The 20,534-nt window shown below is 45.7% G+C and overlaps 1 protein-coding gene across 10 annotated transcripts in view; it reads left to right on the top strand.

Annotated features, from left to right (window-relative positions):
• The window catches only part of Atxn1 (ataxin 1), a 390,275-nt gene that overhangs the window by 187,025 nt on the left and 182,716 nt on the right, over window positions 1–20,534 (top strand). The window contains exon 5 of one of the 10 annotated variants that reach the window (XM_071613705.1): window positions 13,023–13,087. The exons of 8 other annotated variants lie outside the window; for them this stretch is intronic. The gene's annotated coding sequence lies outside the window, so the exon portion shown is untranslated. Of the gene's footprint in view, window positions 1–13,022; window positions 13,100–20,534 lie in introns of all 10 variants that reach the window. One more of the 10 variants, XM_071613706.1, reaches the window with a different exon arrangement.

Genomic DNA, 20,534 nt, shown 5'->3' with positions numbered 1-20,534 from the left:
TTAGTGTAGAGGATGAGTTTCATAACTCTGTCACCATCCCTGCTGTTGCTGGCCTGGCCTGGCCTCCTCCACACTGGGAGAGGTAGGAGTCCAGTGAACAGACTTTGTGTGGGTGGCAGGTGAAGGGCAGTGTGGGAAAGGAATTAGAATGGTTATGTTGGGTACCAATCAGCCGTTTTGGTGCCTGCCAATAATAGCAGATACTCACATGGGTGTCATCTCAGCTACTCAGGAGGCTGAGGCAGGAGGATCACAAGTTTGTAGCTTAGCCTTTATAATTTAGCAAGTCCCTATCTCGAAGAGAGAGAAATCCAGGTGTGGTGGTACACGCCTATAATCCCAGCCGACTTGGGAAGCTGGGGCAGGAGGATTGCAAGTTCAAGGCCAGCCTCAGCAACTTTAGCAAGGTGCTAATCAACTTAGTGAAACCCTGTCTCAAAATAAAAAACATAAAAAGGACTAGGGATGTGGCTCAGCAGTTAAGCACTGCTGGCTTAAATCCCCACTACCCAAAAACCAAACAGACAGACAAAAAAGAGACTGGGGGGAAGCATACCTCTCATTCAGTCCCCAGAACCATAAAGTCAATCAATAGCAAATATTTAAAAATGATTTATATCGTGTGCTTTTTAGTAGATTAACCCTTTAACTCTCATGACCATGACTGGTATTTAAGGTGTCCAAGGTCATCGGAACCCAGGTGTTGGCTCTGGAGTTGGTGCCCTTTCCAGTGATAGCCTCTCACTGTTGTGGGGGAGCCAAGGTCTTAAGGGCAAAGGGAATTCCTGTCCCCAGCAGGCAGGTAGGAGAAATTTAATTTCACAAGATGGAGTCACCTGGCAAGCTGCCCTCCAGCTGTCTGTGGTGGGGCCAAGACTTCCTGGTAAGAGTCCACACCACCATATGTCAATCCCAAGATGTGAGATTCTTTCCCCCAAAGTCCGGAGTCTGATTTTGGCTTGTGTTGTGGTCGTGTTGATGAGAGAATCCCGTCTTGTGTCCACCTCCTTGTGCGCTGGAGCCTGTCCCTGAGGGTCAGCCAGGTGGCTCTTGTCCTTGGTGGCATCCCGTTGGCAGAAGGCACATGTTTACCCGGTGGCACTTGGTGTGGCCATTGATCTGCCTGGCAGAAGAGCAGCAAAGGGCTGGAGACGGGTTGAACATGGGGCTCATGAATTTGTCAGGCATCTAAATCCAGGGACGGTGCACACTTCAAATGCTCTGGAACAGATTTTTAACTTTTATAAAAGACATAAAAGGTGATAACAAAATCTGATATTTGAATCAGAAGAGGCATATTTGCCCTGAATGACTGAATTAGCTCCTATCTCAAAGGAAAAAAAAAAAAAAGAACTGTGTGTTCTCAGTAAATAAATCCTAAAATAGCTAGATCCAAGTAAGAACTGAAGGTAGAGTAAATCACGAAGTTCGTGGGAAGTATACAAGAAATAGATGTATCATAAATGTTCTGGACAACTAGATGTGTATTGACTGCCACATCTGTGATGTGTTTTTGATCGTGGTAAGTACAAGTGTTGAAATCCATCCAAGCCACAAAAATGTTTGGAGGTTCCATGTGGAATATAACCCTATGCAGAGTCTAGAGCTCACATCCTATATGGTATATGGCTGTTTGCTGATTAATAAACACGGGCCTCCTGTCTGTACTCAGTATCTGAATCCCAACACATTGGCAAAATGCTTTTTTTTTTTTTTTTCATTTCTCTGCCTGGGATAGGGGTGGGGGTTGTGAAAGGCTGAGAGGAAAGAATCAGGAGCCTATATATTTGTAAATGAAATAAATAAAACCATAAATTACATATATATTTGGGTCAAATAAATAAATCTTTAAACCCTTCAGTGATGACCTTACAAACTTAATCATGAGACACCTTTTCCCTGACATTTTAAAAACATTTTTTACATATTTTTTTAGTTGTAGATGGACACAATATTTTATTTATTTATTTTTTTATGTGGTGTTGAGCTTCGAACCCAGTGCCTCACACTTGCTAGACAAGCGCTCTGCCACTGACCCACACAGCCCCTCCCTGACATTTTTAATATGAAAAATTTCAAACATGCTAAGAAGTTGAAAAAGTTGTACAGGGAACACTCACAGACTCACCACCTACACTGTACAATTAATGTTTTACTCTATTTTTGGGATAAGTAAAAGTGTATCTAGCCCTATGTCTATCTTATTTATTTGATGCATTTCATGGCAAGTTAATGTGTACCATTAATCCATAAAGAGCTTGAATATGTCTAATCCAAAATTTGAAATGCTCCAAATCAGAAACTTTTGAGCACCAGCCTGAAGCCACAAGTGGAAAATTCCCCACCTGCCCATGTGACTGGTCACAGTCAAATTCAGGTGCGCTTTAGTCTCTGTGCATGAGGTGTATAGGAAACAAATGAAATCTGGGTTTAGATGTGGGTTTCATCCCCAAGATATCTCATTATGTATACACATATTCCTAACTCTGAAAAAAAATGTGAAATCTGAAACTTTCGGGATTCTAGACACTTTGGATGGGGAATATTCAACCTGTATTTGTTTTTTAGCTTATGTCCTTAGTTAAATTTATGTACAACAAACTATACACACTTTAATCCATTATGATAGATTGCTCAGAAAATCCCCTCCTGCCCCTTCCCAGTCAGGTCCTATCCCTAACTCAATGACCTCAGAAGCCACTAAGATGAGAGACTTTTTATAATCCTCAAAGTATATGAAAATGACTGGCAGAGGAGAAAAGAAAAATATTAGCTGTTACTGATTAGCTTAATGGAAAGTACAATTTAGGGGACGCCTGTGACCTTTGCAGCCAGGTGCTCTGAACTCAAATCATGGCCCCACCCCTAGCTGTGCATCCCTGGGTAAATCCTTCAGCTTCTCTGTGCCTCAGTTTCTTCTCCTGCAAAGTGTTAATAGCAGTTCTCTTTGCAGGGTTTTGAGGATGAGTTAACACCACTAAAGCCTTGAGAACAATTCAACATAAGTTTCAACTTGAATTCACCAATTATAAACCCCATTATCTTAGGCAAAGTAGTTATGTATTTTCTTGCCTCATTGTACTTGTCTGTAAAACAGGAACGAAACCGTTTGAAAGTATTGTGGGGATTAAGCAAAATAATATATGCAAATTGCTTCCCTGAGTACCAGGCAGAAAATTTCACACTTATTAACTAAAGTCCATATTTGCTCAGATTTTTTTTTTAGGTTTTACTTGATGTCCTTTTTCTATTCTGGGATCCCATCCAGGGGACCACGTTACACTAACTTGTCACGTCTTCTTCGGCTTCTCTAGAATGTGACAGTTTCTCACGCATGTGTTTGGTGATGTTGACAGTTTTGAGTACAGATCAGTTGTTTTGGGGAATGTCCTACCATTTGGGTTTCCCCGATGTTTTTCTGATGCTTAGAAAAACATAAACCAAGAGCCGTTCCACAGAGTGATGTGTCTGTTCCCCTGAACTTGTTAAGTTGCCTTTTTTATCATGTCACACATATCAAGGATCCAGGCTGCCCGTGTGACCTGCCCCTTGATGGTGAGCTGACCACCCAGATGAGTAGTGTCGGTCAGAGTCATCAGAGTTAAAGGGAGTTTATCTGTGTGTGTGAACACGTCTTTTCACATGTGTTCACACACACACACACACACACACCTTTCCTGCAAAGTGCTATACTGGTGCTAGGAGGCCAGTCACTGGGCACAGCCCACATTTAGGGACTGGGAGCTGGGAAGGCAGCGTTGGCATGGGGGTCTGGGAATCTCTCTACAAAGGTTTGGGACCTTTTCAATATTTATACAGTCAGTAACAGACATTGGGATGAACTCCTGAGTCTTTATTCTGCACTCAGTACTGTTATTTATTGAGTTGCCCCAGTTCCTGTTTTGGCCATGGGCAATTCTCTCAGGAATATCAGGAACATTCTCTCTGATGCCCTTTTATGTGGCCCACGACTGTGGGGTACTGATTATTGAGCCTCCCTTACCTTCTGGCACTATAAGCTGCTCCTGCTGATCATGAATATTCTCTAACTCCCATCCTGAACTCTGCCACTGCTCCAAGGACCTCTGGTTCCTTTTATTGGGAATGGTGTAGAAACCAAGTTCTGGGTGAGCTCCCTCAGAACACTGGACCGGTCACTCATCTCAGGCCAGCTCAGGCTCAGGGCTGTGCTCCGAGCTCTGGTGATGTGCCCTGTCCTCCTGGAGCCAGCCCTGCCCTCTGTAACCAACGGGCTCAGGATACTCAGGGCATGTAGAGGCTAGGGTGACCAACGGGCACGTGAGAAAGGCTTCACAATGAGATTGGCCCTAACAAAATTTATTGCAGATGAGGAATCTAGAAGGAGAGATGGAGAAGTATCTTTAGTTATCTGTAGATAAGAAGGGGCCAGAATAATGAAGGAGTTTAGTTTCTCCAGTTTATTTTAGTATGAAATAGGGTTTTCTGGCTTTGATGGGCTCCAGTCAGTATTGCTGTGCAGCCTGTTTACACCTGCTCTCATGAGCAATTTGTTTAAATTTTCAGAAATTTTAGGAGCAGGTTGGCATCATGTTGCTAGCTTGAAATGGACCATAGTGGGAGAGTTTATGCTATGAAAATCAGCAAGTGCTATAAATCAGTGCACTTCTCTCATCTCTGGCTGTTACAAAACATGTCCCTGCACACCACTGGCTATGGGAGTCAGCTCTCCATTACTGTAACAAAATACCAGAGATAATCAACTTAAAAGAGAAAAGGTTTATCTTGGCTACATTTTGGAAGTTCAGGTTCATGATCGAGTGGCCCTGTTGCTTTGGGCCTGTAGCAGTGCAGCACATCATGGTGGGGATATGTGGTGGAGCAAAGCCCACTTACCTCCTGGCCAGAAGCAAAGAGAGCGAGGAAAAGGCATGGATCCCACAATCCTCTTCAAGGGCATGTTCCCAATGTCCTAAAGACCTGCCATGAGGCCACACGAGTTGGAGACTCAAGAATCCAGATCACTAGATGATGACCCAGGCTCCCACCTTGTTTTGTCAGCATGGGAAAACCCATTGTCACCTGGAGGTAACTGACCATGACATGTGCACATGGCTGCAGGACTTCCCTCCTTCCTTAAGGTGGGCTGGCTTAGAAGGAATTTCTGGTCCTTTCAAGAGTATGGGAGGAAAATGGTATCCGTTTCCTCGAGCAGAGGAATCACGTGTTAGCACCCTTCTGCTTGCCGTCGTATCAGCATGACTGTTGTGATGTGATACCAGAGTCAGCCACAAACTGGGACACTGGGGTCACCTCTGGTGATGGTGTGTGGTGTTAAGTGTTACAAGGAACTAGACTCAGAGAAGCTTATGTTTCCAGGGAGTCAACTAAAAGTGGTGACACGCACACATGAGAACAAGAGGGTCCTTCCTACCCCTAACTGGAAATGTGTTTGCCCTGCACTCCTGAAGTAAAGATGGCTGGGCTTTAACAGAGGTTTCTTCTACCTGGCTTGGTTTTTCCTATGTTCCTCCACAGATACAGTGATTTTTCCTAACTTTTATTCCTGTCATTGACTATCCTCCTAATCCACTGTCAAACTGGAGCTCTGATATTGTAAGACTCAGAAGAGAACGGTTGAGGGGTACTTTTTCTATTCTGGCTCAATCACAGATCCTATGGGTGGATTCACTCTGAATTGTAGGAGGCTTCATATTCTCTCTCTCTCTCTTTTTTTTTTTTTTTTTTTTGGTCCACATAATTCCTACATGTGGAATCTCTCAGATTTCAGCTGATGTTCTGGAACATTTGAACTAATGTGCAGTTCCCCAGCTGCCTCCCATAAACCTATCCTCTCAGGAATGATGAACTTGAAACTTGTTGAATGGTGGAAATCTTCCCTCCAGGCAAAGTGATCACAGGGGTACTTTTTTCTCTTCCTCCTTTTGGTCAAATGGACATAAAATAAAAGTTCTGTTTTTACCACTTTCAAGAGTAAAGTTCAGGGGTGGCACATGCCTGTAACCCCAGTGGGAAGCTGAAGCAGGAGGATCGAAAGTTCAAAGCCAGCCTCAGCCTCAGCAATTTAGCAAGGCCTGAAGCAACTCAGCAAGACCCTGTCTCTAAGTATTAAAAAAAAAAAAGGCTGGGGATGTGGCTCAGTGATTAAGTACCTCTGGATTCAATTCCCAGTACCAAAAAGAGAGAAAATAAAGTTCATTAAATACATTGACATGGTAGCAGAACCATCAGCACCTCCATCTCCAGGACTTTTTTCATCTTTACAAATCGAGACTCCATGCCCATTAAGTGGTAGTTCCAATTCTCTGCTTCCCTTGGCCTTGGGCAACCCCGTTCCACATTCTGTTTCCATGAATCTGACTATTCTGGGTACCTCATGTCAGAGGGCTCATACACTATTTGTCTATTTTTGACTGGCTTATTTCACTTAGAGAAATGTGCCCGAGGTCCATCCATGTTGTAGCCTGTGTTAGACTTTCCTTCTTTAAGACAGAAAGAGTAATATTCCATTGTATGTATATATCACATTTCTTTTATCCCTCTATTGAGGGTCACTTTCTTCCATGGTTTGGTTACTGTGAATGTGTCATTAAAATAACTCAAGTCCCTGTTTGCAGTGATTTTGAGGATATATATCCAGAAGTGGAATTGCTAAATCATCTGGTAATTGTGTAATTTTTTGAAGAACTGTTGTGGTATTTTCCACAGCATGAGTACCATTTTGCCTTTCTACCTACAATGCACACAAGTTCCAATTTCTCCACATCCTCATCAACAACACTTGTTTTTGTTTTTTTATTTGTTTCTTATGAGTCCACCTAACAGATGTGGTATCTCATGGGAGTGTCGATTTGCATTTGCCTGATGACTAGTGATATGGAGCATCTTTCTGTGTGCTCATTGGCCATTCATAAGTCTTTGGTGGAGAAACCTTGATTCTAATCCACTGCATAGTTTGTAAGTTGGGTTGTCTGTGCTTTGTTCTTGGACATGTTCTTACTCTCCTAGGTGATACCCTGCTTCAGGATGCTGCTGGGCACTTACCTGGAGCTCTCTGGGGCAGCCTGCTGCCTCTGCACATGTGTGATGTAATGCAGAGATGAACACACAGTGGCTCCCTGCTCAGGAAGCCTCTGCCTGGCATTTTAGGAGTTCCCCATGTCTGCTTATTAAAGGCAAAGTTCACTGGTGGATGCCGCAGGGCTGAGCCGCGGGCTGCTGTTGGATACTGTGATGTTGTCATCTGACTTTTCACTAAGTAAAACTGTGACCTCCACTGGGGGAAGGGAGGACGCTAAGAGTCCATCTTTTCTCCCTGGTGTGAGATCTTCTCCACCAGGGGTTGACCAACTCTAGACAGTGGACCCCATCCCATCCCTGTGTGTTTTTGTAAATGCAGATTTATTGGCACACCACCATGACCAGTTGGACGGATATCATCTCCTGTAGCTGCTTCTGATCTGCAGTGGCCGATTCAGTCGCTGGGGAAGAAACTCTGGCTCACAAAACCTAGAACGTTTGCTACTTGTCTCTTCACGGAACAGGTTCCCCAAGCCATGGCTGTTGTAGACACTTAAGGACCATGCTTAAGACTCCCTGTCTAAAGTGGCCTTGGCACTGACTGCCCTTGATCACTTAGAAAGCTAACACGCCCAGATATTTGTAAGATACACTGTTTTCAAATATCGGCTGAACTCCAACTTTGTATGCCAATAGGACGTGTTAACTTTGTAGCCATTCCCCACCAGAGAAGGCAAGTTGAACTCTCATTATTTTTTTTTTCATTTTTCTGCAATATAATGATGCATTTCTCTTCCAGAGCTGGTTTTACAGCCTATAGTGGTTTTTAATTACTTTCCTGGAAAAAAAAAAAAAAAAAAAGCTTCCACAGTTCTCTCTCCCACTTAAAATACAGGCTGTAATGTTAAAAACAGCTCTACCAAAAGCCCTTTGAAAGTGATTTTCTTCCGTCAATATGAGACCAATTGTTCCTTATTTTTATTTTTATATGCTTGTATTCCCTCAGAGAAGATCTCTGCTCAATTTCCTGGTATATAATTACAATCCTTTTTTCAATTTTGGACAAGTTTGGGAATTCAGATATTGCCCTGTGACAGGCAGGTGACAGCTTGAGGTTAGCCATGGACTTAGCCTTAGTGGTCTTGCCTCTTCTGATCCCATGAAAATCCATCTGCTTCTGCATATCTTGAATGTAGAGATAAACCATATAAAACCTATGCTACCAATGCTGGGGCACCAGTTAGCAGGGGAGATGAGGACCCACAAAATTTGCCATGGAGTATGGAAAGGGCTCCTTGTAGATGTGTGTACCTCAGTCTAGGGAGCTTGTGTGCTTGCTTATCTCTTAACTGATTGTAAATTCCTTGTGCTGTAGACACATCTATGAGATGAGAAACACATAAATAATATTTACTTACTCCAAGGTAGTAAAAGAAAAAAGTTCAGCAACATAGAATCCATCTGTTACAACCCGTGGCCCCCAGTAAGGCTCGGGGTCGGGTGCCTATTTACATTCCTGCCCATTCTTTGTGTTCGGGTTATTAACGTTGCGTTTAGGTCAGATGAGATTGTGTTCAATCCTCCGCGCTTTGATAGCTGAAGTGAAATGCTGATGGGGATGGTTTGGGATCGTCTCTGCCGCTGATTGCATGCTTGTGGCTCATAATCAGAATGCTGCAAAGTAATTGTCAGACCCTCGTGCCAAGGCTGCATCTCCTGTTGCTGCGACCGTCAGCACTTTGGGGCTGCAGTTCTGCCTGAGAGTGCTTGCCTGGCAACCGCTGGGTAGCTAACCCCGACTCTCCCCTGAGAGCCGTGGGTGACTGTTGTTCTAGAATCCCCACTGGCTCCGCCCTGTCCCCCAAATTACCTGAGAAAGGAATACCTGCCTATTGAGTGAGAGCAGGTGCTTGCTTTCTGTGTGTTTTACAGAATGCCTGGAGGCTTGGCAGCGGAAACCCGTGAGCATGTTGCTGGGGAGCTCATCTCTTTGGCCATGACCCTGACGGCCCCAATCCCTTGCTGCTCATGTGACATGGATGGGGCACTTTTCTTGAGCCACATTTTCCCCCTCTATACAATAGGGCTAATAGAATCTGTTTTACAGAGGTTCTGTTAGAATTGGAGATAATGGATAAAAATTTGTCAGCAGAAATCAGCACTCAGTAAGGGGTAGTCATTAAGAGATCCGAAGCCTAATCAAGAGGATATAACAATAGTGCATCAGTCAGGTTGCCGTCACTGTAACAAACACCTGAAACGACTAACTTGAAAAGAGAAAAGGTTTATTCTGGCTCACAATTTTGGAATTTCCAGTCCATGATCTCTTTACCCATTAGGTTTTGGGAATCTATGGCAAGGCAGCCCTTCCTGGCAGGAGTGCGTGGTGGTGCAGAAGTGCTCATCTCATGGCCAGGGAACAAAAGAAGAAAGGGCTGGGGTCCCATAGGCCCCTCCAAGGGCACATGCTCAACCTAAGACCATCTCTTTGGGGCATTTCCAGATCCATACGATAGCAGATGTCAAGAGAAAATTTCCAAAAGTCAGTAATCTGAAAATACACATAACTGTGGGACAGGTAGTGTCAGCACCATTTTCCTGGATATGCTGTATTTACCAGAGACACATAATTGGGTGGAGCTGTCAGAATCTAAACTCCAGCTCTTCATGGGTATGCTTGCCCTGCAGGAGTGTCATGGGCTGTCCCTTGCCAAACTTGAAAGCTTATGAATACCATGTGCGTCTTTGAAAGCAAATTTAAGGGTGTGTACACTTTAGCTTCGACTGCATAAAAGGGATGCTGTATAGCACACGACATAGACCGACTCTCTGCTGCTTACTCCTGGAGAAAGCAGCGACCACAAGAGAATTGGCAAAGCAAAAACTCCATCCCTCTATGCTTCCTGTTTGATCTAGAGACATCTCTCTGGCTCCTGGATTGTGTGATCCAATGAGATTTGTTGAAACATAGCTCAGATCGTATTCCATGATAGACTGAGTCTCTGGTTGTGAGTTGCCAGAAAGAGGCTCTGTCAGACTCTGTACAGGGCTAGAATGTAAGGTCTTTTGTCCTTTCTCCTAAAGTTGATCCTTCTTTGTGTGGTCAAAACAAACAAAATGAGCCCTCCACAAATTGTTGCTCCCCCTCAAAATTGCAATAAGCTGGGCCAGGGAAGAAACACCAAGTTTCCTTCCCTAGGGAACATTGGTTGTAAGGGAGCATGTCACCTGCCATTTCCTAGGGCTTCTGGCTTCACAAATCAGACGTTCTCTCCTTGTGGCCGCTGGGATTTCCCAGTGGGTATCTGACTTGGTATTTCCTGCTGCCTCTGTGTGTCCTGGCTTGCTCCAGCTGCTGTTCCCTGCCATCCCTCCCCCTCTTGCCTGTGGCAGGAACAGCGTGGGGATCCCCAGGAAAGGTTTACTGTGCCTGTAGGTGGAGGAGGAATTGTGTCCCTCTGACAGCTGTGGGGACACACTCCCTCCCACAGCCTCCCTCCAAAGTGGTGGCTTTCCTGAAATGCCACTGATCACCATTGGAGTCGCAGCCTATTTTCTTAACTGAGGGCATGGACATTCCATGACTCATGCAAACCCCATCCCCTGTGCCTATACTCAACCTACTGTTTTCTTTGAGAAGGAAATTCACCTAGAAATACTGACATTTCACAAACATTCCAACTTTTTATATCTTCTATGTATGGTAATTTAAACCACATTATTTGAAGTTTTTTTTTTTTTTTTTTTTTTTTTTTTTAATGTCTGGGGCCACTGACCACTCTAGAATGTTCAGCTTGCCCTTCTGTGTATGTATCATCAAGTAACTCCTCCGTGAATGGGGTGGAAACAGGAATGCTTGATCAGCTTGAGACCTCAGATTTCCTACTTGGCATGGGCTTCCGGTGTCTACTGTTATCTCTGATCTTTAAATCCTGTCCCTTTTCAATATCTTGGATGCCCACTGAGTGCTGTGTTTTTAATTTTACTCCCTTTGCTATATATGTTGGCTTGTATTCTTTTAAGGTACTCCCACTCAAACCAAAACAATTTTTGGCTGTTAAGACTTATTATATATAGGCAATCTGCCTTTTTTTTTTTAATCTTGAAGAAAATGTAGAAAAAAAGAGAACAACATGCTACTGGAGTGGGCAGTCATTTCCCATAAATATGGGTATTTTATAGATTCTGTAAACTCAACCAATAAATATTTATTGGTTCATTCTTTCATAGTAAAACTCTTGTGGTCCCTAAAGATTATGATGTGGATAGATTCATTAGGTTAAAAGATGGTTTCAACACATCAGGTAAAAAGTTATTAGGCAACAAAATAATATAAATACTCTTATAGTATGTTATAAATAAATTGTGAATAAATTTATTTCTGTCTATGTTCACTGTCCGTCTGGGTCCTTGGTCATAGGGGAGAACCTGGAGCCACATAAGTGAAAATGTCTATCAAGGTTGTCAGTAGTACTTTGGCTGATTTGGGTTATTTGGGTTTTTCCTAACTTTATTTCCTAATTGTTCATCAGGGAACAATTTTCTTTTGCTTGCCCTCGTCTTGTTTAGTTGAGGAGTGGGGGTTGGAAGGACTGAGAGGACAGTGTGGGCACTCCCAGTGGATGAATGATCAGGTGATGAGACTCTCTGGAGTCTCCTCCATCTTTACAGATGTGCACGATGGTGCCCAGTGGTCAGCCTCTCCTACCTGCCAAGCGCTGATGTAAGAACGAAGCCCATCTTTGAACCCGGGGTCATCCCTGCCCCCATGCATACGCGGAAAGCACTCAGAGTTTGAGTCCAGGGCACTGCGCAGCCAGGTGAAGGGCTGAGGTGCTGATGCAGGGCCTGACCGCACTCAGCTTTTGTGGTCCTTGGTCATTCTTTTGGGGACCCCTTGTCTGCCACCCGGATGAAAAGTCTCCCTGGTGTGAGTGGACATTTAAGCCCCCATCTTCTCAGGAGCGGGAGCCACCTCTTCCTAGTGGACCTCGTCTGTCCCAGGCCAGTGGAGAACAGGACCGTGGGGGTTGCCTGAACACTGGCACTTCTCCCTGGGACTTTGAGACATGTCTTTCAGGTTCTGAGGAACTGAGTCTGAGACTCAGCCTCCAGGCCAGTGGGACACCTGAGGAGGACACGCTCCATGTTACCTTCATGGCTGTGCCATCTTCTTCCTCTTGGGAAAAAGGCAGGTGGGGGAACAGCAGGCGCAGAGGCCGTGGGATCCTGTCACAGGGGAACCTCGGGAGCAGAGCAGCTTCACCTCACTCCCATCCCTCCAGCCTGCAGAGGTGTCTTTACAGCAGTCTCTGGAAACCTTTCAACCTTAACGCTTGAGCCGAGTCCCTCGTGTGGCGTAGCTGGGACAGCCTTTGGTCTCAGTCCTTACCTGCCCGTCTTTCAGCCTCCTCCATCTCACATGAACAATGTCTCGGTTCTTTCCGACGTGGTTTGGCCAGTCAGTCTCCCAGACACCGTGGCTGCCTCCCAGGGCAAGTCATTTGGGCTGATACGTGACCTCCGTGCTTGTCTGCCAACTCCACCTTCACACAGGATCCTAATTACAGACCGTCATGGGGAGTGGACTTATGGGCATGCCACTGGGGGAAGAACAAAGTGTAACAAGTGGGGTCCTCCGGTTCTTTATTAAGACCTCCTCAGTCAGCCCCTTGGTGAGCACGCAAGGACCAGAGATTTGAAAAGAGACCCCCTAAAAGATTATTTCCCGGGCACCACAAAATGCACTCCTTGGGATAAAGGTCACACTCCCTGTGGTAAATGAATCATGCACATGATTGTTTTCGGCACATCCACTGATTTAAAGCTCTGTTTTAAGATTGACACAGTTAGCCAAGCAAACATACACCAGAGGTTCACTGTGCACCCAGCGAGTGCCACAGCACAGGGTGCTAGAATTTCTTGCGCTCTGTCTGTTGGCTTGCACCAACTTAGCAAATGGACTAAATGTCATTGTCTTAAATCCTTTTTTTCTCTTCCAGTTTTCCAAAGAAACTAGACCAAAATATACCTTGGTGAAAAGAAACCAACCTGCTGTTTCCATAGGGTGAGTGATCCTGTAAGTCGACCATAGTCTTTTTTTTTTTAACTCACATCAAATTTTTACCCAATGCTGCCAGGCCCCAAGGAGAAGTGTTTGATAGCATTCCTTTTCCAGAAGTTTTCTCCAACTGGGAACCGAGATGGACACTCTGTTCACCTCTTCTTATCACGGGGCCCTTAGAAAGGGGGGTTTCCCCTGTACACGCAACTTTGTTTTGCTGTCGCCATGCTTTGCCCCTGATGCGTCATCAGTTAATGTGGTTGCTGTTACCTTGTCTGGCTCACAGGGATGAAGGGTCTCTCCTTCATAATGGTGCAGAGATATGGCCATGAGTGGGGGCGGGGGGGGGGGAACTGTCCATTTTGTTCAGAGGTCTGGGCTGTCTCATAAATACTGTAACAAAGAATAGGACGTGAGCAAGTAGATGGGATCTCAGGGTCATCTGGCAGAGGCCCTGTGTACAGAAGAGGCCTCCGCGGGCCATAGAGCGTCCAGTCACTTGTTCATGGCTTTGCAGACAGTAGCCGAGTCCGACTAGGAGAGAGGTGTTGACTTCAGGCTGCGAGTCTGCAGGGTCTTCAGTCTGTTGTTGAATCCACGGCTTCCTTCTGAGGACATAGATTTACATGGGTAGTTCCACTTAATGTAGTACCAATAAACTAACGATAACGTTCTGTTGCCCTAAGGCAAAGGTCAGGAGTTGTTTTAGTCAACCTTTTCGTCCACTGTGACCAAAGGACCAAAAGATCTGACAAGAACAATGGGGAGGAGGAGAAGTGTATTGGGGGCTCACAGTTTCAGGGGTCTCGGGCCATGGATGGCTGACTCCATTGCTCGGGCCCGAGGGAGACAGCACATCATGGCGGAAGGGTAGGTAGAGGACAGCAGCTCAGGACATGGACATCAGGAAGCCAAGACAGCCCTGTTCACCAGGGACAGCTTATAAACCCCATGGGCATGCTCCCAGTGACCCACCTCCTCCAGCCACACCCTACCTGTAGCCTACAGTTATAATTATGTCATAATTATGGACCTTCCTGTGTCTCCTTGTTAGCCTGGTTTCCACCAATGTCCTGATGTGCTGAGTGGAATTTAGAACATGGTGACTCACTGAGGGCTCACCTGCTTATCACCCAGTCAATCCATATCAGTGACTAACGCACTGATGAGGCTAAGGCTCTCATAACCCAATCATTTCGCTGCCGTGCTTTCTTGCATTGTCTCACACATGAGCTTTTGGGGGACACCTCACATCTAAACCATAACAGGAGTGGTGCTGTTTCACTGTTTGACTTCCTGGTAATCCTGTCTCCCTACTACCAAGAGGGAAGGGCAGAGTCAGTGCACCTAGAACATGTCTGTTATAGACCTCATCGGAGCGGGAATACTTTCCTTTGCATCCTTTTCACAGGACCGCATTTGCAACACCACATGGTCCTGAGCTGAGAGCCAGGGTACAGCTGCAGGTGTGTGTGGGCCAGCTGCTGACCTGTGCACCACTACTCGGGGTTGTCTATAGCTGCGGAATAATGGGTAGTGGGGTTGTTGTAGCATGGTACAAATTTGGCCCTCAGTCAATGATAAATGTTTCTTCCTTAAGAAAAGAAAGAAAGTCATGTTGATTTTGACACAAGAGCCCAGGCATGCAGTAAAATGGAGAGAAGTGTCAGGATGCGATTCTCCAGTTGGATCTGGGAAAGATGCTTTCCAGGAATCCTGGGCCAGATCTGGCTCTGAATCTGGCCATTTAAGTTGGTGTGCAATGTGCACCTATTTGCAAAACATTTCATCTCACCAAAGAATTGATCCAAACCTGGTGTTAGGAGCCCATGTCCATTACTTCATCACATTTGTTGGCTTCATCACTTCCTTTACAAACATGGGCCTTTCTTCTGCACTAACTGGAGTCATAATTATGGACCTTCATGTGTCTCCTTGTCCACATACAGAGATAGCCTGGTTTCCACCAATGTCCCAATGTGCTGAATGGATTTAGAGCATGGGACTCACCGAGGGTTCACCTGCTTATCATCTTCATATTGATCTCTTCTGTTTCAGATGCTGCAGCCACAAGAATGGGCTTTTGTTAGAAGTGCACACTTGAGGGCTTCCATTTCCCCTTCTGTCCAAGAAAAGCCCAAAAGATGTATCCCTAGAGTGGAGCACAGCATAAGAGGGGACAGTGAGATCTGCTGCTCTCAGGAGAACCTAGACAGCTGTCTAGAATCAAGAGATGAATAAGAAGTGAGGGGCGGGTAAGGTCAGGGCCAGAAGACAGAGGGGGAATGCCACATTCCTCGCCCATGTCACACTGTTCTGTTAGTAAAGAATGAAGGGTAGAGGGTAGCCTGAAGCACGGACATGGTGAGGGGACAAGAGAAGGACCTATGGGACTCACAGGGACCACTTGGGGCAGCTTTGCTATCTTACTGGGGTCATGAGTAGTTTGCTGTTGATACTCGGGCAGATCAAACTATAACTGAAAATATTACAGAGCATTTGCTTTTTACCAAACAAGGGGAAACTAAGCATGAACTGAAGCCCTGAGTTGTTCTTCCCTAAAAAGAAGCTCAGAGGCTGGTCCCCACTTGCATCTATACCTTGTAAAATGTGAGTCACTGGGTTCTGTTGCCTGGTGTGCCGTGGGGCTGTGTCCTGGGAACAATGCCGCTCTTGTTTCTAAGCTCCAACCGTGCTCACCATCAATGGTATCCCTTTAAGGGGAAGCTAGCAGAAGGCCCTTGCCAACGCTGCGGTTTTATTTGCTAGAGGCCAAGTGGCAATGGCATGTATTGGTTCCATAGCAACATGTCTGTGCAGTGAGAAGAAATAGAATGCCGGTGGCAACCCGTGTATCCTGAGCAGGACGAGCACAGCCCCGGTACCCTTTCATTTTCCAGCTTCTCCTCCTCTGCCTTTCCCCTCGCAGGGCCTGGGATAGTTCAGGGAATGTGCACTTTGTCTTCGTTGCTATCTATCCCTGCTATTAACACTTCCCTCGGTCTCCAGCCAGCTTGCAGCTTGAGGAGGGAGAAGGCAGTGCCCGTGTGAGTGCTGCAGGCTCTCCCTGCCTTTGCAATCACAAGTAGGTGGGAGGCTGTGCTTTGCCTGTCCCCCTAGCAGGGAGAGCATTTCCTGTGTGCTGTGGTCAGCAGCTCCTGGCTGGAAGGTGGGCCTTGACCCAGGAGGCAGAGTGCTCATCTCAGGCTGCAGGCTTAAGGGACTCGGGACACAGACTAACCTAGGGTATACTGCCAGGTACAGAAGGGCTGCACAGAGGAACACAGTGCTCATTTCTTTTCTTCCAGGAGTTTCTACCAGAAATAGAGTTGCTAACTGCAGTTTCCCGCTGGTGTGGGCTTGGAGCTTTAACATGTGTCTGTGCTTTCCATCCACCAAGTGCTTCGTGAAACCGTTGTAGGTGCTCTTATTTCAGCAGATGTGTTTTCCTCTGTACTCTGGAAACATTGGAAAAAATCTTGGCCATCCACTGGACTCTCGTCCCGTATTTCCTCTTCTGTTCCATGTTGCTCTCTGAGAAGCTTTAATAAGTAGAGGAGGGGGAAGCCCTTGGCTATCAGGAACCCTGATATCTTCTTTTGCATCTTTTTGTAATTTCTCTCATGCTCAGAACTGAGCCCCGTGGAGAGTAATCCCGCCATAATATCTGTTCTCGATAATGTCATCATATTCTCACTCCATCTCCCAAGGAAATCGTGACGCAAGTGGAAAAGATGGATTCAAGAAATTCTTTCTCTAGCATGTTTTTCTCGTGTAGATAGAAAGTCACGTGGTAAGACTATCTGAGCTTGACATTTCCGCATCTTCCTCTTTGTGGCCACCGACCACGAACCACCGACGAATTTTGTGCTGGACTGAGATGGTCCTTTTCCCTCGCCACCCCAGTGTTTGCTGTTAGTGACTTTGCCTTGGGAGCCAGACTCTCAGTCTAGCAGTGCCTTTGGAGCTATTAAGGAAGAGATTTGAAGGAGTTTTCGTTGAGGTGACAGGTTTGATAGATTCGGATAGTGATTCCTAATTTAGTTTTGAGGTCTGTTGGGGAAGGAAAGGTTTTTAATCTTATAAAAACTTTTATCTTAAAAGAGTTCTCCTCCCTTCCCAAGTTCTGCACCAACTGAGAAATAAGGCAGAAATTACCAGATAGGTGGAAGCCAAGATGTCCCTGTGTGACTGGTCCAAGCTACAGCAAGGTTGAGAGCCAAAGGAGCCAGCCACCTCCCAAGGCCTCAGGTATCCAGGAAAATTCCGAGTCCTGGGCTCTGTGTGAAGAAGAAAGGAGAAGGAGGCCATGTCCTTTGTAACTCTACCCAGTAGAGTCACTTACCTCTACCAAGGGGAGGCGTGGGCCATTTGGGCTTTAGCCCCCAACCACTTCACACCTGCAAGAAGCAGGAGGGTTGAGGAAAACCTTCCCCTTAGAAGACAGGGGTGCAGAGTGGTGTTCCTGCCCTGTCTCTGCCCTCTGCGCCCCGTCCACCAGAACCTTCCAGCTCGCTCTCGCCATCTTGCCCACCCTGTTTTCTTCATAGTTCTTGGGTTTATGTGTCCACCTACTGGCTAAGTGTTCATCTCCCTCATCACAGGGTGAGCTCAGGGGGAGTGGAAGCCTCGTCATTCTCCTTTACCACTGCACCCAGGTGTTTAAAACCGTGCCAAGCGCAGAGGAGGCATTGGATACATATTTGTTGGATGAGTAAACGGATAAGTGCTGTTTGAAGCTTCGGCTCCTTAATTGCCTGGACCTCTCTTGTGCCCCGACTCACCTGGCAAGCAAGCACCTCTACCTATTGTAAGACGGCGTCAGCTCTCGCCGACCTCCAGGTGCAAGGAGCACTTCTTGGTATCACTCGCAAGTTACTATTAGTTGCATGCGCACACGAGTGTGCTCTTGCGAGTGTGTAGATGTGGGTGTGGATTTATGTGTATATGAAATTGCATATTCTTTTTTTTTTGAAGTTGTAGGTGGACAGAATGCCTTTATTTTATTTGCTTATTTTTATGCGGCGCTGAGGATCAAGCCCCGTGCCTCCCACATGCTACGCAAGCGCTCTGCCACTGAGCTACAGCCCCAGCCTGCAGTTATACATTCTGTCTACTTCTGTGGCTCTGGAACACTTCAGTTCACTCACTGGTTTACACGCGTGTCACCCTTGCTCAGCTATAAGCTCCTTGGGAACTGAGCACCTGTTCTTCATTCTTGGTTCTCTAATATCTGCCGTATGGTAGATGCTCAAGAAATAATGCTAGATTCTTGTCACAACATGCCAAGTCCCGCTGGATCTCCGTATCTAAAATACCTTTCTAGTATCTTCTATATATTGATTTGTGTAATTCTCACAACGACTCTGAAAGATACATTTGGAACTCTCATTTTACAGGCAGGGGAACTGGGGACATAAAGACATGAAGTGGCCCGTGGTCTCACCGCTGGTTTGATGCCCTAGCTTTTACTCTCTGAGAGACTGACTGTGTGAATGAGCAAATGATTGAATGAAAACCCTAGCAGCACAGACCGAAACATTAAATAGGCCCAAAGATATTGGGATCAACATATATAAGACAGACATGATCCCAAAGCTGGCCTATGATTAATCCTGATTGTAGCTGTTGCGTTGAATTCTTCAAACCCATACCTACATATTAGTGTTTGGGTTATGAAAATAAGTAAACCTCTATATGTTGGAAATGATTTCCTAGGGGAAAAATATCAATTCATCAGCTGTGAGTTAAACAGTCACTACAAACAAGGCTTAGTACTGAATTTGGGGAGAATTTAGAGGAAAGAAGGAAATGAGATGGAGAGTTGAAGAGGAAAATCAAAGTCAAGGTTACTGTCTTGGAGAAGCAGGTAACATTAAGAAATTAAAAGAAATAGGCCAAGGGCAGTGGTGCACATCTGTAATCCCAGTGACTTGGGAGGCCAAGGCAGGAGGATCACAAGTTCAAAGCCAGCCTCAGTGACTTAGCGAGACCCTGTCTCTAAATAAAAAATAAAAAGGCTGGGGATGTGGTTCAGTGATTAAGTGCCTCTAGGTTCAATCCACAACACCAAAAATAAAAATTTAAATTAAAAAAACGAAATAATGGGCAGGAAATATAAGAGCTATCATAAGGTATTATTATACACCAATTCATCGCCTAACAGTGATAATAGAGAAAATGAAAGCTATTGTGTTAGTCAGGATAGGATAAGGTTTTTTTTTTTTTTTTTTTTTTTTGTGGCAGAAATAATAAACCCTCAACTCACAGTGGTTTAGCAAAATAGAAGTTTATTTCTCTCTCATACCTCGTCTGCTGTGAATGCAGTGTCTCTCCGGGACTTTTGTCCTGTGTGCATAACTCCATGATGCAGGCGGCTTTGATCTTCTTATCCAGCCGTCTAGAGGCCTCCTTCATGATCACAGGGGAAGAAAGGAAAACTGGAGATTGCACCAGCAATCAAATGCTTCAAAGCTTTGGCCCGGAAGGGACATTTGCCACCCGCTGCGTTCGAAGCCTTGCATCTAGCCTTTCATATAGCTTACCCTGTGCTGCATCCTAGCACACAGTAGGTGCTCAGTGAATAGGTGTGGGCTGAAAGATTGTGCAAGCCCATGCATGAGTGCACTGCCACTCACCCTGAGAGAGTCATGGCAGCTAGGTACATGGCAGCCTCTGAAGCCTGGACCTGGAAAAATGAGGCCCAGCTCGAAAATATTCACTAAAATGAAAAGAGAATTAATAAAAATAACAACATAGCTAGCATCGTTTAGCCATGGTGGATGGAAAATGGTAAGGTGACCCTGTCCAGGATGCTCCCATGCTCCCATCCCTCACTGCAGCCTGTTCTTCCTGCATCAAGCCAACTCACAATTGCACCTGCTGCCTCACCTTCTGGGGACCTGGTGGGTGGGCAACACCCAGCGCCAGATCAGCAGAGAGGGCATTCCAGAGGGGACCACGCGTATGCTGAGCAAGGCACTGCAGCTGGAGGTGTGGAATAAGTGGGGAGTCCATAGAGAGAAAGGGGGACACTATATTGAATAGAGAGGTGGGGGATCCTGCCACATGTGTCGGACCACGCACTGAGGACCTCCCAACCAACTCTTGCTGTGTGTTATTTGCTGAAGAGAAACCTGAGTGCAAGGAGGACCCATGGTCTCAGCCACAAACGCATTTCATGAAACAGATTTGGTCTTCTGTTCCCAGCAAGCAACCTTTGGAACCTCCAAAGCAATGCATCTGTTGTATGCTAATGAGCTGAGTGGTGGCTGGCAGCTCCTAGGTAGCTTCAGGATGAGGGCTGATCACCAGGCAGGATGAGTAGGTAAGGACTCTGGCCCCACTCACCAACCTCCAGGCATGGTATAGGGCTGAAGGTTGAGTTGACCACCAGTAGCCATTACTGAATCGCTCATGCCTACGTAATTCAGCATCTATCAAAACCCAA

This window comes from Marmota flaviventris, chromosome 6, assembly GCF_047511675.1.
Source record: "Marmota flaviventris isolate mMarFla1 chromosome 6, mMarFla1.hap1, whole genome shotgun sequence".
NCBI lineage: Eukaryota > Metazoa > Chordata > Mammalia > Rodentia > Sciuridae > Marmota > Marmota flaviventris.
Note: the sequence above shows the minus strand (reverse complement) of the source record. Positions and strands in the feature narration are given on the sequence as shown.